General features: G+C 45.5%; 1 protein-coding gene across 3 annotated transcripts in view; it reads right to left on the bottom strand.

The window, feature by feature from the left end:
• ZBTB38 (zinc finger and BTB domain containing 38) overlaps positions 1-24,347 on the bottom strand; it is a 42,131-nt gene extending 17,784 nt beyond the window's left edge. The window contains exons 1-2 of one of the 3 annotated variants that reach the window (XM_057739068.1): positions 24,081-24,347; positions 22,548-22,652 (exon numbers count right to left, since the gene is read on the bottom strand). The gene's annotated coding sequence lies outside the window, so the exon portion shown is untranslated. Of the gene's footprint in view, positions 1-14,840; positions 14,904-22,547; positions 22,653-23,436; positions 24,038-24,080 lie in introns of those variants that run through there. The other 2 variants (XM_057739069.1, XM_057739070.1) reach the window with 2 other exon arrangements.
• Positions 24,348-27,147: the final 2,800 nt, after the last annotated feature.

The raw sequence follows: 27,147 nt of genomic DNA, 5'->3' as shown, positions 1-27,147 counted from the left end.
CTCCAAGGCCTTTATGCTACACTCATGTTGCCAACTTAAAATTTTTCATATTAAAAAAAAAGTTGGTTTTTAAGACTTTGTTGCCAATTCAGTCCAAGCACTCGGGAGACAAAAGCCAAGGATCTGCACTGCCAGGATTTGCTAATCTGAAGTGAATGCATCAGGAAGATGAGTTTTCTTTGCCTTCCCTCCCCCACCTCGAGTGTTTGGACTTCTCCTTTCATTTTGGGCCTGGGGATGATACGGTCTCAGAAATCATAAGGCTTATGCTTGTCAGTCAGGATAAAGCATGAGACCAGTGACTAGGAAGGATCAGGGGAGCTCCAGGGGCAGAGAATCTCCAGGGTGGGGCCAGCTTTGGGAGTGAGCCGTCTCCAAGACAGAGAAAAGAGTCTCCTGGCCGACACAGAGCGGAGACAGGGCCAGCGAGGCTCATTAAAATCCTAATAAGCCCAAATTTCAGTGTCTTTACTGAGGCTTATAAGGTCCTCTGTGATTTGACCTCATTTCCTGCCACTCTAAGCCACAGCAGCCTTCTTTCTGTTCCTTGAATGTTTGAGGATCTTCCCACCTCAGGGCCTTTGCACATGGTGGTTCTGAAGCCAAGAATGCCTTTGCAGCCTAGGCAGCAGCCTATCCCAATCTTTATCCAACAATCCCTTCCCCCTCAATCAGGTTTATTTGTTCTATACCCTCAGCATACTCTTCTTTCACAGTACTTACAACTATTGTAATTATTATTAGACAAATGTGTGCTTTACCACAAGAGTATAAATTCTGTGAAGGCTGAGACTGTTTACCAGTCTCCCCTAGCTCCCAGCAGCACATTTGGCACGTAACAGTGCTAATAAACCTTTATGAAATAAATGCAAAAACAAAAAACACCCAAACAGTAAGCTCTCTAGAGCCCTTATGGATCCATTGGTAGGTCCATGTGAACTGTGCTACTTTTTTTCACCTACGCCAAAAGGGAAAAATATCTTGTTTTAACATTAAAAAATTCAAAAAGGCTGTTCTGACATTGTAAAAGGAAAACAAACAAACAAAACCATGCACAAAAATCAACTCTGCTGGCCTAAAGCTGAGCTGGATAAGACAAGCCATGGCCATCCACTGCCACAAAGTTATTACTGCTCACACAAGTTAAAACAATGAAACATAGTTTTGAAACATGGAAAACTGCTTACTATTATTGTTTTGGCTCAAAGAAAGGAGACGAGTGCTCCTTTCAAGCTCTAATGATATGCTTTGTTCTGTTAAAGACAAAACAACAGGCCCAAAATGGAGTTGCTTATGCTAAGCCCCATGTCATCAAACCAAAACTTAGCTTACAGTTTTGGCTCTCTCTGCAATGCAATCCTCAAGCAGGTATCGGTTTAAATCAGGAACAGACTGATGAGTACTGGTTAGGTAATCTGCCTGTCAACCCCCATCATCCCCTATAAGGAAAGGAACCTTGCAATAACCAACCCATCTTTTTTGCCTAGTATAATTTCCTTGTTCTGTTCCCTTCTGCTTATAAAATTTCTCACCTTGTATAGCTCTTTGGAGCTCCATTCTGTCTGCTAGATTGGATACTGCCTGACTCATGAATCACTAAATAAAGCCAGTAAGATCTTAAAATGTACTCAGTTGAATTTTGTTCTTTCGCCTTTAAACACTAGGGATTTGGCCTTTGTCTCCTGAGTGCTTGGACTGAATTAGCAACAAACTTTTATAAATTAACTTTTTAAAAAAAATACTAAAAATTTAGAGTTGTCAACATGTGGGTGCAGCCTAAGTCCCTGGTGTTGGGTGTTTGTAAGGACTCTGTTTCCGTATCCGTCCTCCCTTCCAGAGCTGCCAGAAGTATCCACTCTCTCTAACCCCTTTCAAAAATGTCAGTTTCCCTTACTCAGCCTCCTCTCTGGAGAAGCTGATCTGGACAAGGTTCTGGGCTAAGTGAAGCAAAGCTGGGCCTGTGGCCTGCTTCTGGGTCCCATAACTGGTGGATGCTTGTGCTTCCTGGTACACCAAACTGTGACCCACCCCAAAGGCATACACAAGCCCTTTCCCCCATCAGGCAACCAACAGCAAGATGGAAATTGTAATGTGAGCTTATAATGGTGGGTCTCAGTGGAGCCACTCATCAGACTCACCTGTGGAACCTCAAAAAGAATATGAACTAGGTGACATTGCTGAATCAGTTTGGGGAACAGCGTCTGGGCAGGCCGGCTTGTTGCACCCTGCTGAAAATTATGCAGGTATATTATACACATGAGCTGGTCCACGACTTCTAACTACACTTTGAAGAATCAGGTCACTGTGTCCCCTGCCTGTGTTGGAGCTCCTTTGGGCAGCCTTCCTGTGGGCTGTTTTAAAGTGACATTGACATCCCGTCACAAATGCACCAATGTCCCCAACTCAACTCATTCATGTGAAGGAGGAAGCTCACCTAAATATGCCAGCCACGTGCTATGCCCCCAACACCAGACAAGCGCATCCCTGTGTCTGGTACTGTTCTACACACTCCATGTACACCATCCCGATGAAGCCTCACAGCAACCTTATTTTGCAAATGAGAAAACTGAGATTCAGAGGCTGTGTAACTAGACCAAGGTCATTTAGCCAGTGAGCGGCAGAGCTGGGATTAAAATCTGGGCAGAATGACTCAAAACCCACTCTCCACTGCAGGTTCAGGAGCACCAAGAAATAAAGCACTTAAGCTTTCCACATCTTTCTTGGTATCAAAGGCTCCTACGCTCACGACCCTGGCCCACCTACCAGTGTGTGAGCGCTTGGCAATCGGCAGTCTGGACTTGAGCAGGGCTGCCACATGCAGGGGGACATGTGATGCCCTCTGGGGGTGAGGGGGTCCGAGAGCCAGTCGGCACTCTGCGTGTCCAGGCACACATCCTGGTGAGGGCTGCATCCCCCTGCCAGGAGGGGCCATTTCCCCAGTATGCACACAGACTCCACAAGGACCACCAAGTGGCCCTCGGGTGAACACGTCGGGGAAATTCAGAATTTTCCATAAATTTCTAATTTCATTTTCTTAAGAAAAGTAAACCAGGTTAATAGATAGCACTCATAAATATTATCATTTTGATCCACTTCTATTTCAAGGTAATATTTATCAAATGCCTACCACCCACCAGTATTGAGTGTAATGTAACACAGGGGCTACCACAAGAAGTGGGCACAGAAGGGGCATAGAGGGGTGATTAAAGTTACTGAATTAAGAGAGCTGAGGGGCCCCAGAGCACTGTATTAGTCCACTTATGAAACAGGGCTCTCCCTAAGGATAATTTGGGATAAGGCAGCCCATGTCCAGTCTGGCACCGTGGCTAAGAGCCTGAACTCTGGTGTCAAATGGCTCTCGTCACGTTCTGGCTGTGACCTTGGGCAAGTTTCTTAAACTCTGCACCTCAGCTTCTTCATCTGTAAAATGGAGCTAATAATAGAATCTACCACGTTAACGTGAGGATTAAATGATAAAACCTGTTAAGTGCTTGGCTTAATGTCTGGCACGAAATAAAGCTTAACAAACATTAGCTATGATTAGTATTACTGTTACCAATTAATTATTATTGTGGTAAATGTCAGTAGGAGCAAATACTACCAAGTCTTGGCCCCCAGGCCCCAAATCTAGAGAGCATGAAATTCCTCAGTGGCGGGGACAAGTATCCTATTTCGCCGTGCGCCCAGGGTTCCCCAGCCCCCCTCGCAGTGTGTAATATCCTAGAGGGGCTCTTTAAGTAATCACTCTTGCCTAATGCAGAGAGCACTAATTACATCTGAGCCTTAGCTCATACGTGGACATTTAGTTACAAGTATTATCGCAAGGATTTTTTCTTCAGTTGCATCATTTGTTAGCATTTCTTCTAAGCCTACGGAAGAAGGCATTAAAACTTTAAATAAAAATTATTCAATCTGGCTGTTGGCAAGTTATTAGCAATTCCAGTAAAAAGCTTGATAGGAAGGAAACTAAAATATGTTTAACACTTAAATTATCTATACATTTCTAGTCTGTGCACTTGTCCTTTTAAGTCAGAAGGTCACTCAAATTTGGCTATATGCTGGCCAGATGCTGGCCGTTTATGGGGTCATGTGCCTGTTTTAGATGGTGATATTCTTTTGTTTCATAAGAAAACCTCCCTTGTGTTCTGCTTCATCATCTTCTCCTATCTCTTTAGACTCTTGACAGACCACATTTGCTCCTTTGCCCTCACACCAAGGGGATTTTGCAGGGGCTAAGTCTTGAGACCTCCTCTCTCTTACTTTAAACTAGGAACCTAATAATATGTCAGTTTGATTATGATTTATTTTAGAGAACATTTTGATGTTTTGGTTTTTTGATTTAAAAGTCTTTTTAGTTGATGTCAGTTTAATGGATTCATGAGGTTGTGGCTTATTCAGTCAACAGTCTTAAAAATTTGGGTTCAGTCTGGGGTTTTGCACATTTATGTGCTGATTCTGGATTTTGATTCAAGCTTCCACTGAAGTCCCTGATTAAAATTTTTGACAACTGTTAGAGGTGGTCAACAGCTCCAAGCTTTCCTTTTCCTGTTCCCAGGGCCGTCGTTTCTCCTCCTGCAGAGATATCTTTATTCTTAGAGAGTAAAGCAGGGCGCCTGCTTATACACTCCTGGGTTCAAACTCCAGTTCTGCCACTTAGTAGCTGTATGAATTTGAACAAGTTAATTAGCATCTCAAGACTTGGTTTTTTTTTTAATCTATAAAATGGATATAATAGTGCAGCTTAGTTCTTAATAGGATTAGAAGAGACAAGCCAGATAAAACATAGTATCTCATTCTATTGCTCTCTTTCACCCTGATAATTTTCCATGAAAATTCCAGAAAACAAAACAATTCCTACAACTCTTTTCTCTAACCCCCCTCATTATGATAATAGCAACCAATTTAACGCTTGCTGGTTGAAAGGGTGTTGGAAGCAGGGGTCATTTTGTAAGTGGGGATTTCCCTGGGGCTGAAGTGGAGAGATGAGTGGCCTGGAGAGTCCCTGGCTTCGAGGGCTTCCAGGGAGCCTGGGCAACTTAGCTCTGGCAGGCAGGACGGTCAGGAGCTATGGCGCTCAGGCCAGGCTGACCCCAAAAGAAGGGAAGTTAGAAAAACATACTTGTGGAAGGTAAGTGCAAAAATAAAAGTTTAGCAAAATAAGGGACTCCGGGTAATATACTAAGCATTCCTATATTAAGGTCTTGGGAGAATATGTTAATATGGATATAGTAATGCAATTGAAAGAACAAACACTTTTCAAGAACAGGTACAGGCATCACGATGTAATAAAATATCAATAAAGCCAATAACTGTGTATTAATGGATGCAAAATCAGTGACTCTGTTATTCTGGGGAGCCCTGCATGCCTAGTACACATATTCCCACAACCCCCTACCAACCCCACTGTGAAGAATAAACAGACAAGAAGAGGCTGGGGTTCTGAACAGCCAGAGAGAGCTTCTACCCCTCCATGGCCTCTCTAGGGCCACAGGTTGCTCTTTCCAGTCTGGTAAAGGCATTGAGCAAGACTGCCCTTGACCATCATCTTAGTCCAGGATAAGATTATTACTCAGTTTCTTCACACAAAGAACTACCAAGAACGTCGAGGTGGCTAGCCTCACCTACAGAAGAAAAAGCATTTTTCAACCCACGTGCTCTGTTCCCTTCACACCTTCAGTCTGTTCCATCCTCACCTCACCTCAGAAGGGGACCTTTAAGCACAGTAAGGCAAGTTGCGCTCTGAGTGGCAATCAATACCAACAAGAAGGGGAGGGGGCAGGGCAGAGCCCTGGTCCAGCAGAGGTGGGGCCCCGGATGCAGAATACAACGGGAGGGAGGCCACAGGGGAAGCAGCTCAGGGCTCCCCCTTGAGGAGGCCTCTGTACTGACACCCTGCCCTCTCCACCTCCCCCGCCTCCGAAACAACAGGACCGGGTTGTGCTATACAACAACTCCCTAGGAAGGTCCGGCTTACTTTGTCACTGAGTCTGTCCACTCTGCTCTCGCAGGTGTCATGGGCATAATAATAGGGTTAGAGTCATACAAGTAAATTCCCCAAAGGAGACTCTCACTCTGAGAGCAGGCAGCCCGTCCTAAAAACATGATCCCTTAGACAGAGCCTTTCCCAGGCAGCAACTCTTTCAGGATTTTGTCCTGAGGTTCCTTTACATTTGATGACCAGAGTCCATTCCCAGTTCACAGTGCCATGTCCACAAGATGGTGCTGAGTCCACACAAAGAGATGATCTCGCGTCCTGAGTAACTGGAATCCAGTTCTGCAAACCCTTCTCAAAATGGGCAGATGAGTGAGCCTCCCTTCAAAATAAACAGACCTAGGTGTTTTAGATAATAAAAAGCAAAGAGAGCAAGCTTCTTAGTGATGCGTACCTTCTAATTCCTTCCTAATTTCCCATAGATGGATTTTACAGGTTCTTCAGACCAGGGGTGGGGACCACCCCACCCAGTGTGGGAATTCCCTCCTTAGAGGAGCAGTCCTCTGGGGAGCCCTTCAACTGTAACTTCTGCCACGTGACAGCCCTTGGAAGGTTTGCATGTCCCTTTCCTGGGCTAAACATCTCCAATTCCTTCAACTATGCCCTAGCAGAGAGAATTTTATACGAGGAACTTTCGATTGTTTAGTCCAACCCTCTCATGTTAGATATGAGAAAATGGAGGCATGGAGAAGTAGAATGACTTGCCTAAGGTCTCATGGTATCACCAAAACAGGTTTCTAGACTTCTGGCTCCGCACACCTTACAATACACCATACTCCTCAACTGGCGGCTCCTGGGACCTGCTCACTGGCAGCAGGACCTTAGAAAGAAAGTACTTGACCTCCCTAAGCCTCAGTCTCTTGACATATAAAATGCAGCAAATCATACACACCTCCTGGGGTGCTGGGGGGATTCAATGAGAGTAAAGGAGCACCCAGCCAGTGCAAGTGCACAGCAAATAGTAAGTGCGCAATAACTGATTTTATTTGTGATACACAGACTTTTTTTTTGACACGGAATTCTTCTTTCTGTCCTTGTGTTCTTCTTCCTCCTTGGCTTCCCAACCTCCAAGGCTGAATTTTTTTAACTGAAACTCAAAAACTCACTCATTCTGGTTAAATTTAATCGTGTTCATTTGGTCCATTATCTCTAGTCTCTTGGAATATTTGAGAACGTCAATTCCACCTTAAAATATACCTCCTGGTTCCTTACAAATGATATGCTGACTCCTGCTCCAGAAACTTCCAGGTAAGTTTAGGGTGGTGATGTGTGTGACAAAAAGGCTATTTCCTATGCTCTCCTCTGGAGAGTGGCAAAATATGATCGCTCTTCTTACCCAGGAAGATCATATTTCAAGATCAGGACTGTTATACTGATGACGACTTAGAAAATATTCTTCAACCTATTAGAATAAAAAAGATAAAGGCTTGATTTCATCTTTAAAGAGGAAGGAGGTCGAAATCCACTATCAGAAATTGGCCCTGACCCTGTGAGGCGAAGCTCCAGCGTGTTAATACATTAATAGGTTTGGAATGGAGACACTAGGACCTCAAGGGTAAGTGAGCTTTTGCTCTGAGACTCAGAAAACTTCAGAGCTGCTGGGGGTGAAATTGTTGGGAATAATCTGAGTAAAAGAAGACGTCAAGCCCCTGGAACTGATCTGTGGTCCCTGGGCTGGTCCTTGGTTACAGGTGACCCCATGCAAAACCCTGACCATGACATTCTCTCAGCTCCACTGTATCAACAAACACAGCAAGACTCTAATTTTCCAACCATTCTTCTCATTCCTCATCCTCCCTAACTAGCTTAGGCCACTTGTTTTTCAGGGGCTCCCATCCCAGCATCCTCAGACCCTGCTGCACCGGGGAATTCAGCCAGCCTGCAATTGTTGCAGTGCCCGTATCCGTTCACCCAGGAAAACACCACTTTCCCCATCCTGACTCTTCCCAAACACCAACCTTCTGGACCAAACGCAGAAGAAAGACAAGAACACCTCGCCTTAGTCCTGTTTAGCCCTATGCCATTTACACATCATTTTCATACGCACAATCTCCTCTCCTTTCTCACAACACCTCTGTGGGCTATGAAATAATATTTCCATTTCAAAGATGAAGATGCTAAAGCTCAGAAAAATTAACCCAAAAATCCCAACATCACATGGGTTATAATTGGCAAGGTTGGGTTTTCAACCCTCATCTTGTGACCCTGGGTCACGAACTCTTTCTAACATACTTAGAACGAAGACTATATTTACGTGATTCCAAATGTTAGGAAAAATAAATCACCATCTCATTTATGATTGATACGCTGAGTGGTTATTTTTTATGCCAAATCAGCATCAAATGTGTACGTGACACTCAAAAAACTACACATCATTAACTATTGTTACCAATAAAGCCGGTTTTTCCTGACTAGTCTCTATACCACAGACATACTGCAGACCAGGTGATCACCTATGCATTCTACTTCATAGTCTCTGCCATTCTGCATTACCTGACCACATAGCACTTTAATTCATTCTGTAAAGTGGGAATGATACCTGAGATGATTATCGTGATAGTTAAATGAGGCAATGAGTACAGAAACCTCAGCTAGCAGTGTTCACGTGATGGTATTTCATACTACTGCTACAACTTCATTACATTCATTAAAACCAAGTAGAGTTTTGTTTCTAAAAAGTGCCTGATGAACCATAAGGCAGCATGCATACAATATTCAGAGAAGCAGAAAAATGATTCTGTCCCCTCGGCCTTGTTTAATCCTTTATTTCTTTCCCTTTTCAGCAACCTCCTGGAGCCCACAGTCCAGTGGAGGAGACAGACACACAGACAAAGAGCTCCTCTGTGATGATGGAAGTGCTCTAGTGAGTGTGTCCAGGGCTCTGGAGGAGGCAGCCTTAACCTGGGTTTGCGGAAGGAGAGTTGGGGAAGGTGAGGTGCAACTGAGTCTTGAGAGATATGGAGCATTTGTTTGGAATCCAAGAGGGGAAAAGACACTCTATTCTAGGGAGAGCTCAAGCAAAGACAAAGAGGCAGGAAATAGAATGCCACATTTGGAGAATAGCAAAGAGGTGGGATGTCTGTGGCACAGGGCATGGGCTGGGCTGATGGATGGAGAGAGAGAGACTGGCAGGGACCCGGTTGTGAAGACAGCATCATGACGACTTTGGACTTGATCCTATCACCCGGTAGCTCTCAACCCTTACATGCATATTGGAATCACCTATGGGAGCTTGAAACATACCAACAGTCAGACTCCAACTCGAGATTCCGATTTGTTTGGTCTTGGGTGGATGCTAGGTATTGGGATTAAAAAGAAAAAAAACTCTCCAGGTGATTCTAATGTGCAGCCTGGACAATGGCAAGTCATTTAAAAGATCTGAAGCAGGAATCACTTACACATTTGCAGACAGGTCATTCTGGGAACAGTTTGATGAGAAGATGTCTGGAGGGGGTCTGGAAAGAAGGCAAGGAGACAGGTGGGGATGACAAGGAGAGAAAGAAGTGAAAGCTATTTGGATGGAAGCATCAACTAGCTGGAAATTCGAGGAGAGAGAGAGAGGGAAAAATGAGGGCTGACACACCAGTTCTGTTGCCTACGTGTGCCACTAATGGGTGGGGAGCCAGACCAGAGAGCTAGTTTGGGAGGAGGAGAATAAAGTCTGTGCTCCCTCTGAGAAGCCCGTGGAAGATGCAGCTGGCACTCTCAACCAATAAGCCTCCGCGATGGACTCTGACGCTGAGAAGAAGCTGGGTTGAAGATTCAACTGTGCAGTGTTCTGACACATAGGAGACGGCTGCACACATGAGCACAGATGATGTCCAAGGAAAGTGGATAAAAAGGAAATAGGGCAAGAGGAGGAACTTGAGGAATACCCATACAGAGAGGGTAAATGGAAATATCAGAACCACCTGGAGGCTCTTACTAAAAATTTAGTTTCTTGGTGCCACCCCAGACTGAATTAGAACAGCCAGTGGGCAAGACCCCAAAAACTGATTTTTGACACGTTCCCAGGCACTTCTGAATCAAGGCTAGGCTTGACACTGTATCAGTTTCCTAACACTGCCATAACAAACTCCCACAAAATGGGTGACTTAAAACAACAGAAATTTACTCTCTCCCAGTTCTGGAGGCCAGAGGTCCACAATCAAGGTGTCGGCAGGGCCACGCTCTCTCGGAAGGCTCCGGCGGGGAGAATCCTTCCCTGCCTCTTCCCGTTCGAGATGGTTCCGGGGCTCCTTGGCTGGTGGCTGCTTAACTCCAATCTCTGCCTTCACCTTCACACAGCCCTCTCTTCTTTATGTGTCTCTCTTCCATGTGCCTCTTCCAAGGATACTTGTCATTGGATTTAGGGCCCACTTGATAACCCAGGATGAACTCATCCCAAGATCCTTAAAAAATTTACATCTGCAAAGACCCTTTTTCCAAAAATGTTCACATTCACAGCTTTGGGGATACAGACATATCTTTTGGGGGGCTACCAGACACCATGGCAATAACTCATCTGGGTGGATGGGAGAGAGGACCGGGGTGCAGAACTCCAAGCTAAGCTCCCCAACAGTGGCAGGAAGAGGAGGAAGGCAACAAGAGAGAGCCATTTCAGGAACTGCTAAGTACACAGCTCCACTTCCAGGTCTCATGCAGCCCCCGGGACCCCAGCCACTAAGTGTCCAGTGCCTCAGGTCATCTGAAAGTACTATACAAAACAGAAAAAAATCACCACAATCATAAATTAACAAAATACTAGACCACATGATCCTCAAAATACAGGCGAGAGCGTTGAAGGGCTGAAAAGGCTTTTAGTTAATTCACTTTCTAAACTAAATGAATTTGATATGAAGCTAGGATTTCATCTCTAAGATACTGTGGTCATTTTCTCCTCACCACCTTAGTGGCTTCCAGTCCAAATAGTAAGTCACCATGGGAGCATGGGACTGGTTATTTCTATTTTTCAAAATGTTTCTTAGGAGTGGGCAATACTCTTAGTCACCAACATTAAAGAAGGTTCAGCTACACCTCCCTTTTCATCACCTACCAGGGTCACAAGATCTTCACTGAGACCAGATTGCCCTCGTTTTTACATCGATACATGTTCTACCTTTAAAGTTGTACATTACTGCTATTTGTGTCGGCTCCCTGATGGCACAAAGGTTGTCTGTCCTCTAACACAGGAATTTCCCTTCTTGGCAACAGGGTTTGGACGGCCAGAAGGTCAATGGTGGAGTGCGAAGCTGGGGGGCGCGCCAAGGCAGAGGGAGGAATCAGGTACTTCGTTGAGGTTAAAGTCACAGTCAGGGAACAAAAGCCTTCAGAGTCAGACTCTCAGTGTGGTCAAAACCACCCCATCATACATCCCTACAGTATAATGTAAAAGGCACACCCCTCTGCAGCCTCCTCCCCAAAGGCTGTTCCAAAGTACCACTTAGCTAGCAAGTCCACAAGGACCAACTCCTATGCAAGTTGGTCTCTGGGCTTCGCCACGGTGACTAGAGCAGCGCTCTCTAAACATTAACGCACATGAGTCAGCTGGGGATCATGTGAAGTGCACTTTCTGACACAGTGGGTTATGTATATGTGGTCCATCTTCCTTTATGTCAGGGTGGAAGTGGTGGAGGTTCACAACCAAGTTGAAGGAAACCAAGTTTCCGTATCTGCTGGGGAAATGACAACAGTTATAATGGCAATGATGATAATGCCAATGACAATAAAAGCTAATATCTACTGAGCACTTTCTACATGTCAGGCCGTGTGCTAAGTGCTCTGCAGACATTATGACTCACTCAGCACCAACAGAGCTGATGAAAACGAGAGTGATTAAAAGATGCTTAGAAAAAAGGGAAGGCATTATAAATTTCAGGATGTGCAGAAGGTCAATCGAGTGTCAACAAAGAGAGAGGACAATTCTCACACTGTCCCAGTCTAGGAGAAGTTAGGAAGTTGCTAACTGCCTGATATTTCAGAAAGCATCCTTAGGCCAAGCAGGTCAACGCCATAGACCTGGTGTATCAAGATATGCCCGCTGTCCTCTGCTGTCACCCCACGGCCCAGTACCATCCAGGTTAGCTTCTGCAGGCTCGGCTCCATTCAGCTGCCTCGGGAGTGATGTGGCCGGGTAAGGCGGGGCTTCCTTTGGTGGGCTCTTTCTGTGTCTCCCTGAGGCGGGCACACTGGAGCGCTGGACAGCTTCATCAAGGCTGCTCTGTCTGATGCCTCTCCAGGTGTTCTCGGACATACAAGCTGTGTCCTGCTGCCGACTCTCCTGATAGATCACTGCCTGCATGAGATGGACACACTTCATACCCCAAGCAGCTCCTTTATTTGCTGTGACATGGAGAAGGTTCAGCAGCCATGAATTTTTCTTGGGCTGGGTCTTGGAGAGCTCGAAGCGCAATGGTCTGCAGGAAGAGACTGGGCAGGCTGTCACTGAGGAAATCCAGCCTGGTGGATTGAGTCAGATGGTGTAGCTCTGCAACTGCCGTGCAGAGCGGCAGTCCAGAGGCTGAATTCGGCCTGCAGACCTGTTTCACTCAGCCCCACGGTATTTTAAAATGTTTTAATTGCCCTCCAGTTTGCCACGATCTAACCATTCTATCTTCTTAGACCCAGCCCACGTTGAACATTCATATTGCCTTCCTGTCCCTGTACGTATCTGAACTGTGGGCCCTAATCTATAACAATATAAGAATAGATCGCTCAAGCCTATAACATATCAATCTCTATATAGTGATTCATAGTTCTCCTAAAATTTAAATGGTGAGATACCAGTATTCAAGCTTTCAAAACCTCCAAAGTACTCCATCTTAATGAAGAAGAGGTGGTGAGAAGACTTAACATGGAATATATCTGGGTCACACATATTTTAATATTTCTTCTGGATCCCTCCAGTTTGTTCATTCCCATGTGGAAAATTTCCTACTGTATGAGTGCTGGGGGACAGAAGGGCAGATATCAAACTCTCCACTTGGCATCAAAGTCGTTTTATTTATTTTAAAATTTGTATTTATTAATTTTTGGCTGCGGTGCACAGCTCACAGGATCTTAGTTTCCCAACTAGGGATTGAACCCGGGCCCGGGCAGTGAAAGCATCGAGTCCTAACCGTTGGACCACCAGGGAATTCCCTAAAGTCATTTTAATGAAATAGTCGGCTCAAGCGTCAAGAAGGAGCTGATTACTCCTAATCAGCCCTCCACACAATCAGACTGACCCTCTCAGAGGCACACGGCTCTCTATTTTAAAAGAGGGTTCCGTGCCATTTTCATCATTAGCAGGTGATGTAATAAGGGAAACAACGATTGCGATGCCTGCATAGCTCCTTACTAGGTCAGAGCATTCTGGACTGATATCACGCTCCATCACGGCATCATACAGACAACGACTCTAGAAACTAGATCACCAAAAGGGAGCCCGGACATCCAATAATGGGGTCAACACAATAAAGCATATCCAGCAAGATCACACGTATCCTTAGGGATCTCAGAAAAATATTCAACGGAACAAGGGTGGTCAAGCCAAGGAAGCAAACCCTGCTCTGGAGACACGGAGCGGGGCTGGTGCAGAGCTGACCTACTTGGTCTGGAGAGCACTCTAAGCATCTGTCATGCTGGGGGGTCCCTCCTGGAGAAGAGCTGCTGATGTCGTGTTTTTTTTTTAAGCTATACTTTATGTTTTAATTTAATTTTTCTCTAGGTCACGCCATGCGGCACGCAGGACCTTCGTTCCCAGACCAGGGATCCAACCCACGCCCCGCAGAGTGGACGCTGACCACTTGACCGCCAGGGAAGTCCCGAGCTGCTGATGCTCCTGCCCAGCTCTGCCACGCCTCTTCCCCACCATCAACAGACAGCCCCGCATTCACGGGGGTTCCCCATCTAGATCCAGACGCAAAAATGCCAGTGTACAGAGATCATTTTTATAGACCTGGGCTTGCAGATATTTACTTGAATCCACGTACATACTTTCCTTGCACACACACTTCCTTCTCCCCTGTTTTCCACAATCTCTCCTCCCATGTTTTCCATCATTTCTCTTCCACCTCCCATTTTTCCAGTTTGAAGCCACGGCTGGCAATACCGCAATCTCTGGAAAGAGGCCAGGCATGGCAGCACAGATCTCTGAGGCAGCACGGGACTGTGAAAGTCACCTCATCCTAGGATTCAGGAGATGCAGGTGACTGGCAGGGCCGTCAAGCAAGCCCACTGGCCGGTGTGACGTACGACCGGAGGTACAGATGCGTCGCTGTACTGCGGAAATGCTACAAAACCCTGGGCAGACACACAAATGGGTGCACAATGGTTCCCACAAAAGAAACCGACTGGGGAAAACTGCTGGGCGGGGGGAGGGAAGAGTATTAAAGGAGCTAAGTTCCAGTTTGCTTGTGCCAATTGCACCCTCCAAGCAATGTGATTAAAACTAAATGAAGGTTTCTGGCAGTAGGTATCCGAACAGTTTCCCTGCTCACCTGTTTTAGAGTGAAATTATCTGGGGGTGAGGGGAACAGGCAGCAACTACATTAATAAATATGCGGTCTGCATTTTAAAAAAAGTAAAATGCCCCAAACAAACCCAAGCCTGCTGTAGATAAAAACCCACAACAGACTGTTTAGAAAAATTATGCTTTAAATATACTGATCTAAAAAAAAAAAAAAAATCTAAAGAACAGGCTGTTCTGTAGAACAGCTCGAGTTTCTGCCTGTGCTTTCATTTTAGAAAACAAATGCTCATAGACTCCACAGGGGGAGGAGTTTAACACAGGGATTCAAACTCACAGAAAATGGCCACCGGGCTCTAGAAACCTGAATACGACCAACAGGGACACTCTGGGGACCTTCTGGGAACACAGGGCACTTACCTTTCACAGGAGTCATTGTCCAGAAACAGACACAACCTTTTTTTCCCACCAGCAACATAAATCATGGCCTCCAAAGTATTTGTTTGCTGAACGCCACAATGACTAATCACCCGACTTTTATTTTCCTCCCTGAGCCAGGGAACCTCATGGTGGGGGAAAAATAGGTCATTTCTAATGTAAGGTAGCTGCTAGGATTGGAGGTAAGACTCCCGTTTCAGCTTCATAAAAGAAAAAAAAATTAAAGACCTCAAAAAGTATTTCCTAAAATAGAGAGACGCGCAAATCATCTTATCAGAAACCCCTATCATTAAATAGAAAAGTCTTAAAATAGATGATTCAAACATGGTATAAAGCTCCTGAGTGATTTCCTGAAAAACGTCAAAAGGCAAAGATGAATATTAAGAATATTAAATAAACAACAAAAGAAGGGAAGAACTCACTTCGTAGTGTATATTCATTTAGGGAAAAAATGTTCTCCCAGGTAATTTACAGTTCTTCTGTGCAAAAAGTCAACTTGCAGGGTGCAGTGACTAAAGAAACTCCAGAATTGCTAGACCTTGACAGGAAAATTTTTAAAGGTCAGGCTTTTTTTTTCTTTTTTTTTAAACCTGATTTAGCACAGCACCCAGGGTAGGCCAGTTCTCTAACATCTGAGTAAAGCCCCGTTCAGGGCTTCCTTTCACTGCCACGTCATCCACTTTTCCGTCTATCCCTGTGCCTTCTGCTTCCTCAAAGTGGTCCTCCCACCCCTTCCCGTTTTAAAGCAAAGGTGGAACGTACATTAGTCCAGAGGAAAGGGCAGAAGACACAGCAGGAGGGATTTGCAGCAGGCACTTGGGATGCAGTGCCTGCTGCTATGTGCCTCCTTCCACGAGCACCGAGGACCCCCCGAGCCCTTGGCATCCCCGCTCTCGGAGTTCAGGTCAAGGACCGCCAGACCAGAATAAACAGGTCTATACAAGGACAGACCAGAAGGCCGAGTAGGTTTTGAAAACAGAAAATCCTCACTTTGGTCTAGAAGCAAATCAGCACTGTATTAGAGCTAATCAGAAATCTCCATGCTTGCATGAAAATGCTTATACGTTCAGGGAGACTGATTCTGAATGTTGGTCTCTTGCCTGGCAAGATAATAAATTCAGCTTTGTTTTTACTGAATCGCTGGTCTTATTATCTGGCGGTAATCAACTCTGCAAATAATCAGAAGTTGTTCTAACACACGAACAGGAAAAATAACACAAACAAAACGGGACCTAGAAACAATATCCAACTCACAGAGCAGGAAGTGGCAGCTCCTATCTCTGTCACCTGGCACAAAGCCTGCCTTCGGGGGGTTGCTGAAATAAGCCTAGGATGTCCCTGTAGCACTTGAACGGCCACTGGATTTCTCATGACAACAGGGCACCCTTTGCTGAACACACACAACATGGGGTGTGCAGGCTGGGTCTTCTTCATACTCCCTGAGAAAATGTTTCATTCCTCTCAAAACTAAATTATTATAGACGTCAGCAATTTTCATTTAAATAAGAGCAGGAAAATGCTTTAAAAAATACGAGACAGGGACTTCCCTGGTGGCACAGTGGTTAACAATCTGCCTGCCAATGCAGGGGACCCGCTTCAAGCCCTGGGCTGGGAAGATCCCACATGCCATGGAGCAACTAAGCCCGTGTGCCGCAACTACTGAGCCTGCACTCTAGGGCCCGTGAGCCACAACTACTGAAGCCCATGCACCTAGAGCCCGTGCGCCACAACAAGAGAAGCCACTACAATGGGAAGCCCATGCACCACAATGAAGAGTAGCCCCCGCTCACTGCAACTAGAGAAAGCCTGTGCGCAGCAACGAAGACCCAATGCAGCCAATAAATAAATAAATAAATACATAAATAAAAATTTTTTTACAAATTAAAAAAAACCCTTAAATCCGAGTAGGGTTTAATTCTAAAAAAGAAAAAAAAAATTATGAGACAGGCTTCTGCCTCTCCCAGTTTAAAAAGAAATCTTCTTCACTGTCTTAATTGACAAGAGTCCAAGGGCTTCAATGGGAAGCAAAGTTTGCATTGTGGTGTCCTTCTAGCAATGTCTGTGAGAAGCCCAGCAGGCATGATGGGCTGCTCTCTCCAACACAATAGTTGTAGAGTGCCAGTGCCTCCTTAGGCTTCACTTGCTGACTGTCACCTCCTGCTCTCCTGATAACCTGCCCTAGGACAGGACCTACCTGTTTCTGCTTGAAAGCGTACTGGACAGACAAGGGACACTGGCTTCTGTTCCCAGCTTGCCACTAGCGGTCTGACCCCGAGCAAATCCTATGACTTTACCGTGCTTCTGTTCCCTTATCTGGAATGTGAAAAGGTTGGGCTAGTTTATTTCTTTTTCTTTTTTTATATGATTTATTTATTTTTTTATTGGAGTATAGTTGCTTTACAATATTGTGTTAGTTTATACTGTACAGCAAGCTGAATCAGTTATACGTACACATATATCCCTTCTTTTTTGGATTTCCTTCTCATTTAGGTCACCACAGAGCACTGAGTAGAGTTCACTGTGCTACACAGTAAATTCTCATTAATTATCTATCTTATACATAGTATTAATACTGTATATATGTCAACCCCAATCTCCCAATTCAGCCCATCCCTGCCCCACCCCCCCTACCCTGCCCCTTGATATCCATATGTTTGTCTCTACATCTGCGTCTCTATTTCTGCTTGGGCTAGTTTATTTCCTAAGGTTCTTTCTAGCCATAACATTTCAAACCATGATTCCCTACATCCCATTTTGTCACCTTTTGATTGATTCCCAGCCAGTAAAAATCCTGATTTCCTCCAAAGCAGACAATCTCTTTTACCCTTAAATTCATGCACTTTCCTCAAAAGTGTATGGGGTAAAGGCAGAACCCAAGCAAGGTCTGGCCAGTGTTAGTATCCCTTCGAGGACAGTCAGAGGGAGCTTTGCAATTCGGACCCCTGGCAGAACTCAGACATAGAGTTACCATCTGCTTGTTTTAGCACCTCTGCTTTTCTGCTGGGGAGGAAGTAGAATTACTGCACCCTGGAGCTGGAAGGAGCCAAACCTTCTCCAGTTACAGGTGAGGAAATCAAGCCAGCAAAATTACATTACTTTCTTTCCCAAGGTTGCACAGTGCGTCATGGGAATAAGTGCCAGGCCTGCAGTCCGGACTCTTAGACAGTGGTCTTTGACCTCCCCCCAAACCCCCTCTGCAGGGCTCTGGGCTCTTTCCCTCGCCCCCTGTAGACTTCCTCAGGGCCTCAGAGGGTAATCCACAAACATTTACTGTGCACCTCTGGGCAATCCCCTAAGGAACTGTTTTAAACTTTCAAAGTGACAGAGTGACTCTGGAAACATTTAGCCCCACACAGGGACAGGGATAGTTATAGCAAGACACAAATGTTTGATCTTATCAGTGCAGAAATCCATTGGCGTTTTCACTTTAAAGGAAAAGCCTGCAGCAGCACTTGGATGATAGATAAGAACAGGTGAGAAAGATAGGGAGGCCTGAGAAAGATAGCGAGGGTGGGGTCCTGATCTGATACCTGGCACATAGTTCATATTTGTTGGACAAATTCAAGTTCGCACATTACCTCTGTCCATTTGCTTCTTGTCAAAAATTCTGAGGTTACGGTAATACCAGGAACAAGGGTCTCTAAGCCACAATCAGGAACAATGATCTATTTCATACTCTCAATATGTGGCTGGGGAAACTACGTGGGGTGTGGAGAGAGGAGGCTGGACTCTGCAGCCAGGTAAGAGCCCAGGGTGTGAAAATGTCATCTCTACAACATCTGCTGGGTTACTGAACCTCTTTGCCTCAATTTCTACCACACCAGGTTATTTGGAGAGTCTAATAACATGGCTGAGATAACACACATAAGGTACAGAATGGACCCTATGAAATTCAGCTCTGCCTTCTCCCCTCAAGGGCTATGGGTAAAGACAGAGAAACCCTGATTCCAGGCAAGGCTCCAGGACATTGGCATCCTGCTCCAAAAGAAGCAAACCATCACTGGAATGTCAACAACAGTTATAAAATGACTCAGTACAGTTTTAATAAACATATCTCCATTGAGTCATCTGATTTTTAAATTACGTACCAGGAATATAAAGTGCAATGTAACATAAGTCAGGTATGTTTTATATTCTCCATACATAGCTTAATACCAAACATGTATATATGTCTCAATCCTTTCCTGTGAATAAGCAAAGAAGAGAGCTGGGACTAGGAGGGGAAAAAAGGATAAATTATTCTCTCTTCTATAAAATGAGGTTGGGAACAACATGAACTAGCCTAAAAATTATATGATTCCAAGATGCGGAGAACAAAGGAAATATAATGACACAGACGTTTATCAACCAGAAGGCACGGAGTCAAACAAATGCATCAAAATATTTTAATGGTGTGATTGTGCACTTCCTCTGCTTCTTAGAAACTGGCATTTGTTAATCTTCATCACAACAGTGCTTGTTTACAATGAAGATTCTCAGGGGTCCCACCTGCAATTTACTGAATTCAAATCTCTGTGCCAGGGACCTGGGAACCTACATTTTAATAAATTCCCCAGGTGGATTCTTACCTGTATTAAACTGCAGGTCACCTGAACTCTCACAGGACAGATTAGCTATCATGGGAGGTACATGCTTTCCAGGACAAAATTAACACATTAAAATCAGTCATAAAGATAAGGCTTTGGGTATAGATAAATATTATGCAAATATCTATACCTAAAAAAAGTTGTAAGGGGAAGGGAATCGGCATTTATTAATTGCCTGCCTACTATGGTATAGATTCTGACCAAAGTATATATTACTCAATCTTGAAAATAATCCTATTTGAGTTATGGATGGAAAAAGTTAGGCTTAGAGAGTAACTTTTCCGAAGTCACAACCCTGGAAAATGGCCCAGCTAGGTTGTGAAACTAGATTTATCTGACCCCAGCCTTCTCATTCCATTGTACTAAGCTCATATGCCCATGAAAACACACACACACACACACACACACACACACATACACACACACACACACATTTTCTCTCTCTCTCTCATTTCATACAACAGCCATATGGTAAAACGCAAAAGACAAATTTAATACTATTAGAAACCTTTGCGTCAACAGAAATGTAGTTTTTAAAGAACTTTCTATCAATGGATATTCTTTGGTCGGTGTGTTGACAACAGAAAAAAGTGGATGACTACCACGAAAACTGCATGTAACAGCCTGAATTTTAGTAATCAGATGCATGTTTTGGGGCTTGCTAGGATCAAATTTAACAGTGATTCTTGATTTGTGCAAACCACAAATTTTTTGCAAATGAAACCACTTGATATTCATTCTTCAAGGAAAACACCAACACAGGAAAGGAAAACACCAACAAATGTGTGATCTAGCACTTGTCAATCCAATGGTCGTCCTCGGCCTCACCCCTCCTCCTCTGGCGTCTAACATGCTAGGCTCCCTCCTCTGGGAAACCCCCTTCTTCTGGCTTCTGGAACCCCGTTCTCCTGTTCTTCCTCACTCCTGCCAGACTTTTCTCTAGGTCCCCGCTAGGTCCTTCTTTTCTCACAAGGCTCCATCCTCAAGCTTTGCCTCCCTATACTCCTAGTCTCCCACTGGAAAATCTGTTCTCCCACCTCCTGACTTTTTCTCGCCTCCCAGTGTCTCCCAAACTAGCCTTGGCCTTCCTCTGGGGTGCAAAGCCTCCAATTCTCTGGGGGACATCATTCTTCAACACTTCAAACCCAGCCCCTCTAAAATACAGCCCCTCACTTCCTTGCAGGGGTACCACTGCTTTGGAAATCTCAGTGTCAGCTGTTTCTTCTCTACTCAGATGTCAGATTGTGTCAGTTCTCCCCTATGCATCTGTTCCTTTCCTGTTTTCATTGCTGTCACCCATTTCCGGTCTTTCCCGAGTTCCCCCAACCCCACCTTTTCCTTGGTGGATGGCGGTACCTGTCTAACTGGTCTTCCTGTCTCTGGTTTCCACCCTGCTTTTCCTTCTGATCTCATAGTAGGTATTCGATAAATATTTGCTGTACATTTATAGAACTCCTAGAAGTTTGCAAAGCACATTCATACTCAGCATCTCATTTGTTCCATTTGGAGCTTAAATTTATTACAAGCAGCATTCAAGGCTTGCAATGTGATTTCTGTTGCATTAAGTAAATGCAATCATTGAAATTAAAGTATCTCTTAAATCACTTCACTTTTGAACATTCAGTGTCTTGTGTGGCCTACAAGCTAAAAGAGGAGAGCATTTCAAGTCAAAAAAAGCCCCCTTGCCAAACTGCTTTCTCCTCTGCCGATAGGTTAAGTGCACAAAGAAAAGGCCTCTATATAAAGGTCACAGTAAACGAAATCAAAACTTAAAAGTAAGAAATTCCTTTCTGAAGAGTTTAAGATTTTAAAAAATATTTTCCTATTTATCCATCTGGAATCCTATTTATGGGTCAATCTCCAACATCCTTAGAGCTGATATTCTAGCATGGTAGCAGAAAACTTCTAATAGTTGAACAATAATTCCTTGCCAAGAGAATGAACATGACCATTATCATGACTGTAAAAACACAAGAATATGTTTGGTCTTGAGTTCCCGAGTAAGTGCCTTGTAGGTGCTCAATAAACATTTGTTGAATGAACAAACACACAAATGAATTCAGAGAAGGCCTTACTATTGTTTATAAATTGAAAGCACAAGTTTTCACAGATGGATGGAAATGTATGTGAAGTCTGAAAAAAATGAAAACTTGCATTGAGAGGCCAGAACTATGATACATCAACTACCTTGGTCTCTTCCAGACCCACTCCGACTGCCGGAGAAGCGGGTGAAGGAGAGAGCGGCTAATGTCAGGCACTGCCCACCTGATTCTGCTGCTCTGGAGTTAAGGCTGCAAGCTCCCAAAGGGCAAGCACTTTCGCTTGAACTTCGTGGTCCTAGCATTGTGTTTTGCATACCGAATGTGCATCATAAGTGTGGTCTGAGATGCAGAGCCCTCCATGACCTGCCTGCACTTTCACATTTCAATCCTTCACATCTCCTCTTCCTTACTTCACAGGGGTATTGTGAGGGGTGAGTGAAAATGCAGCACTTAAAGCCCTTACCACACTGCCTTGCGCCCACACACAAAAGTGCTTGATAAATGGTAGCTGTCATCACCATCTGGGGCTCTGTCTCTGCCTCGAAGGTGGAGTTTAGTGTGCTGGGCTGTCACCAGTCATCTGTGCAAACAGCGTGTGTCCTGGGGGCGGGCTCTTCACGCTTGCATCCTCAGCGCCTAGCGTGGTGCTCACCCTGCAGCAGGCCCAGACACTGACTGCGTGACTGAGCAATGGAGAGGCGAGCTCCAGGCCTGTCCCCACCCAGCCTACTGGGTCTCTGAAGAATCATTTAAACCCTCTGGGCCTCAGTGACGTCTGTGGGTCCTTCCGGCCTGAAGAAGCCAAGAGAGACTTACAGAAGCTCCCACGACAACTACTGGCAGAACTGGAACGAGAAGCCCTTAGTTCCCCCTTCATCTCAGGCGCCTCACACATCATGTCTCCTTAACAACAGCTCGCCTAAATGTCATTGTCACTTCGTAATCCCCAAACCCGGTGGATCGCTGGCAACGAATCATAAGCTCTTTGGGAGTGGTTCAGTCCCTCAGAAAAAAACATTTCCTATTTCATGTAGAGTACGGAGAGATGCAAATTCAGTTACCTCAATTAGAACAGACCAGCCTTAACAGAGTTGGTTGCTCGTGCTTTGGAAGAAATTACTTGGAAATCCTTGGTTCTGAGTCCTCCATCTCCTCCACATCGAGATCTAAAAAGAAGCAAAAGAAGTGTCCCATGACTAGGCGCCAGGACTGAACGTATCAGCAACAAAAGTGATTGCAATTAGCCTGTGTACTGAACACCTACTGTTAAGTCAAGCACTGGACAAAGTAACTGACATATGTGACCTCATACAGTCCTCATGATATAGGAGACAGTCCCTCATTTTTACAGCTACACAAAAAGAGGCTCTGAAAGGTCACAGAATCTGTTCAAGGTCACAGAGCTAGTTTATGTTAGACCTGGGACTTAAATGCAGGTTCAACTGCTTCCGAATCCTGGGTTACTAACCTGTAAGTCCGGGTTTAAAAACTTTTTGATAGTGACCCACCGTTTTTAAAAATCATATTATATAAACTGAACCCCCAAAGCCTGAAAACAATGCTTACTCTTATTATGTGCAATGCGCACCAATACTTTCTAGTCTAGTCTATTCTTTTTTTATATTGGATTATATATTCTGTATCTTCAAAAAAATCCGGTAGTAACCCACTAAACTGCTCTCCCAGTCTTCCAATGTGTCTCTACTCTTGTTGGAAAAACACCGCACTCAGAGATAGTACCTCACTAGAAGTTTCTCTGAAACCGCGGACTTAATCTTCCTATGCTTTTTAACCATAAGAACCTGAGCGAGTAGTTAAGCTTCATAATTAGGAGAAAAGTCTGTAACCTTTACAATATGTATAAGGCACCATAATACGTATCATCCATAATGGATCCTTAGAAGAGATACTCAATTTGGGCCAAAACCCAGAATGGAATTAGTGACTTACCTACAGCAGAGGAGTTATAAAGTGGCACCGCGGATAGACTAAAAATCTCAGGTGATTTATACCCTGCAAAGAAGTGGCTAACAGCGGGCGGTCGTGTTGTACCAGCAGAGGAGACCTAACTACTGCCGAAGTAGGAGGCTGAGATTGCAAACCCCTGGGGGCAGGGCCCTGCCTCTGCACGTCCCATTCAATTCCAGGGGCTCTGGTGTTCCACCAAGGAAATCCTCAGGGTCCTGATGGGTCAGGACCGGGGTCCGAGTCGCAGTCCGGGGAAGGAGAGATGCGACTGTTAGCTCAGTTCCCGAGCCTGCTGGACCGGAGCCCGTCACGTCCCCAGCCCCTGGGTGCGCGTCTGTCCCCGGCTCCCCGCCCTCCAGCACAGCGGCGCAGATGGGCCGCTCGCTGCGGCGCAACGCGCCCGACTCTGCGGCTGGGCCCCCTCCCCCAGGGCGCGGGCCCGGGCGTGCGGGCACCTGCGGGCGCCGGGTCCCCGCGGCAGCTCGGCTCCCCGGCGTCCGCGGAGCTCCCAGCCCCGCGCCCGCGTCCCCCGGCCGGGTTTCGAGGCTCCCTCCCGGCAGGGGAGGGGTCGGGCCGGCCGCGCCTCGCCCACCCGCCCCGCACACGGCCCCGGCGGTGGCACTTACAGGGCTCGGCCGCTGCCCCGCGAGCGCGCTCCCCGGGGGTCCATGGCGCTTCCGGACCCGCGAGTCAGGCCGCGGCGTCTCGCAGCACCGCCCAGAAAATGGACGCCGGCGGCTCGGCTCGGCTCGGCTCGGCCGGCCCGGCCCGCCCCCGGCGCGGGGCTGGGGACGCGGCCTGACCGGGAAGGGGGCGCCCGGGCCTCAGCAGCGGGGCACCGGCGCGCCCGGGGCCGGGGCGAGGGGACGCACCACGGCCCCGCGAGGCCCCAGACCCAACCTGGGCGCGACTGGGGGCGGGGGGACGGTGACCCACGACGGCCCCAGAGGCCACCAGGGGGGCAGCGGCCTCCGCCTCCCCTTCTCGGGGGCGGGGGAGAACGCAATTCGGGACCTGCCGCAAGGGCAGCCGAGTTAGGGGTCTGTGGCCACAGAGCCTAGGCACTGTCAGAACCAGGCCTGGGTCAGCAGAGGGGTCCCTGGGTTCCGCGCCCACATCCCAGACAGCATCCAACCCCTGCACATTTCAAGAGAGGGAGTCTTCAGAGAAAGTCAACTGCAGTTTTCATTTAAATTCTCCGGAATCGAGTGTCACCTGCGCTTTCCCATGGCTGACAGGAGAGGCCTAGATTGATTTTTCCCAACGAGCTGTAAAAGCTAGTTCAGGCAGAAAGACCCAGGCCTCTCCCTCACATAAAGCGCACCGACTGCCTGCTAGGATCTTTCGTCCAAAATTCAGCGACTGCTCATTGAAAAAGTATTTACTGAGGCCTGCCACAAACTCGCCTTGTGGAGGAGCTAACAGCCTAGTCCTCTGATGTGCAGATTTTGCTTGCCTGTTTTCTGCAAAACCATCCACGGTCCCTGCGTTTTGGTAGTATGAGTCTTCTTTGAAATTTTTCTTTTGAAAAGATTCATTCCCAGGTTACAATTTAAAAAGATAAGAAGTAGGTTCTTTGCACGACTTACATCCTGTTTTTAGCCTGGAATACAGCGTTCGCAAGCCTGCGTCCTAGTTCCTGATCACGTTTTAAGATTGTGGTCATTCTGATGAATAAAGGAGATTTCAATATTATATTCAAAGCGGGTAAAACATTTTAATAATCAAGGAGAAATATACTGAGAAAGTCAAATTAAAGCATCATGGAATTTAAAAATAAAGACAGGGTTTTGAAGGCTGATAGGTTGGGGAACACGCACACACATGTACACTAGCAGGTCCCAGCCTCCTCAAAGCCAAGCACCCTTTATTCTCTCTCCGTGGGCCACGTTCAAAAAGAGCTATTCCACTAAATTGCATTTATTAACTAATGATTCATCTTCCCACTTAAAAAAACAAGCCTGCAATGTTTTTGTATATGTAATTGCCAATCAGAGCGTCTACAAAACCTGAGCAAACCTGTTGTTAATCATGGATTCCAAACTAAAGAAATCTGTGGTCAGATGGGAAGTTTATGGGTTTCCACTGAGGCCTTTGAGAAAACTGAGGCTCGGGGATTAGCAACCTCACGCTGGGAACTGCCAGTATGAGGTATTGCTCTCTGTGCTGCCCTGCGATTGGAAGGTAGCAGCTGATAGAGTAAGGCAATTTGGCCTTTGGATTCTGCCTGCCTGGGTTTAAAGCCCAGCTTTGTCACTTACAAGGCTACTCACTGTGTGACTTTAGGCAAGTTACTTAACCTCCCTGAGCCTTGGCTTGCTCATCTGTAAAATGGAATGGGGCTGATTTTCATATTACGCTTACCTCGTAGGGCTTTTTGATAGTTAAATGGGATAAAACGCGTGAAGCATCTGCTGTCAGTGCTGGAGGTCAAGTATTCGGAGTTCTAAGTTCCTACCATCCAACCGGTGAGAATCGTAGTTCCCACGTATAGAGCAACTTTCATACCATAGAAATTTTCCATGGGTAAGCTGCCAAGGTCACATGGTGAGTGACATAAAGGGATTTAAATACAGGTCTGACTCCACAGTCCACTTTCTATGCTGCTAACATGTTCCAGGTGGTACCTTGATCAGATGCTGTCAACAGCTTGTTAAGGGTGAAATCGGCTCTGGCTTTCCTAAGAGGCTTAGCAAGTGAATGACTCCTTACATCCACTTGGGAATTCACAAACAGTGGCATTTCTTTCTCACTAGGGCCAAATGTTTCTCCAGAAGCGAGATTTCCCCCAAATTGTTATTAATAACTAAAATATCACGGCAACAGTTTTAAACACCACAGCCTAAAACTTACATAATCAGTCTGTCCTTCAAAATTTTCCACCCTTCCTCATAACCAGTCACAGATTCTCTCTCTTAATCATTCTTCTGAGTACGGGGAACTATCTGGAAATTTCCAAGAACGTCCCAACTTGTCATACTTTTATTCTTTTCTGTAAAGATTTATTCCTTTCAAAACAACTAAATGTGATATACGTTTTTATATCCTTATAATACTTTTTATTTCAATGCATTTGCATGTAAGAAAAAAATACCCTAAGACTTTTAAGATTTTCTCCTCTCTTAAATTTGTACTAGTTCTTCAACATCTCCGAAGCATGGCTCCTGATTCTTTCCTACAGGCCTTTTCTAGGAAGCTTTCCTTGATTTCTACCTCATTTCGTTTAATCCCCACATGATTTCTGTTATGCTACAACTACCTGTTTGAGCTTCCTGATTTAGGACTCGGCCAATTTAACATTTATTGCCTCCCTTCTTTCTCTTTCTTAAGGTTTCAATATTATCATCATATATAAAAAAATCTAAAGTGTGTCCCTTTTAAACCCACTTGCTTCCTTTGTTTCCCACCATGGGTTAGGAATCTGTAACTCATTCCGCCTCCCATTCTTTCTGCACTCTGTTAATTTAATTTCTTGTTTTACTTCTCTCTTGCCCTCATCCTGGGCACTCACCAAGTTCCATCACTTGGCTTCCTCTTCTATGGCTGCTTCTCTTTCCCTTTAAGCATTTTAAGAAAGTCCCTGTCCAAATCATCTTCTCTAATCTCCACCACATTAGTGAAAGGCTGCTTGTGATGTCATGTTGCGAAGTCTACCAAAGCCCCTGTAGAGACAGTGTGTAGAATGGGGGTGGC

The sequence above is a fragment of the Hippopotamus amphibius genome, chromosome 6 (genome assembly GCF_030028045.1).
Source record: "Hippopotamus amphibius kiboko isolate mHipAmp2 chromosome 6, mHipAmp2.hap2, whole genome shotgun sequence".
In the NCBI taxonomy this organism is placed as follows: Eukaryota; Metazoa; Chordata; class Mammalia; order Artiodactyla; family Hippopotamidae; genus Hippopotamus; species Hippopotamus amphibius.
The sequence above is the reverse complement of the archived record's forward strand: the minus strand, read 5'-3'. Positions and strand labels throughout refer to the sequence as shown.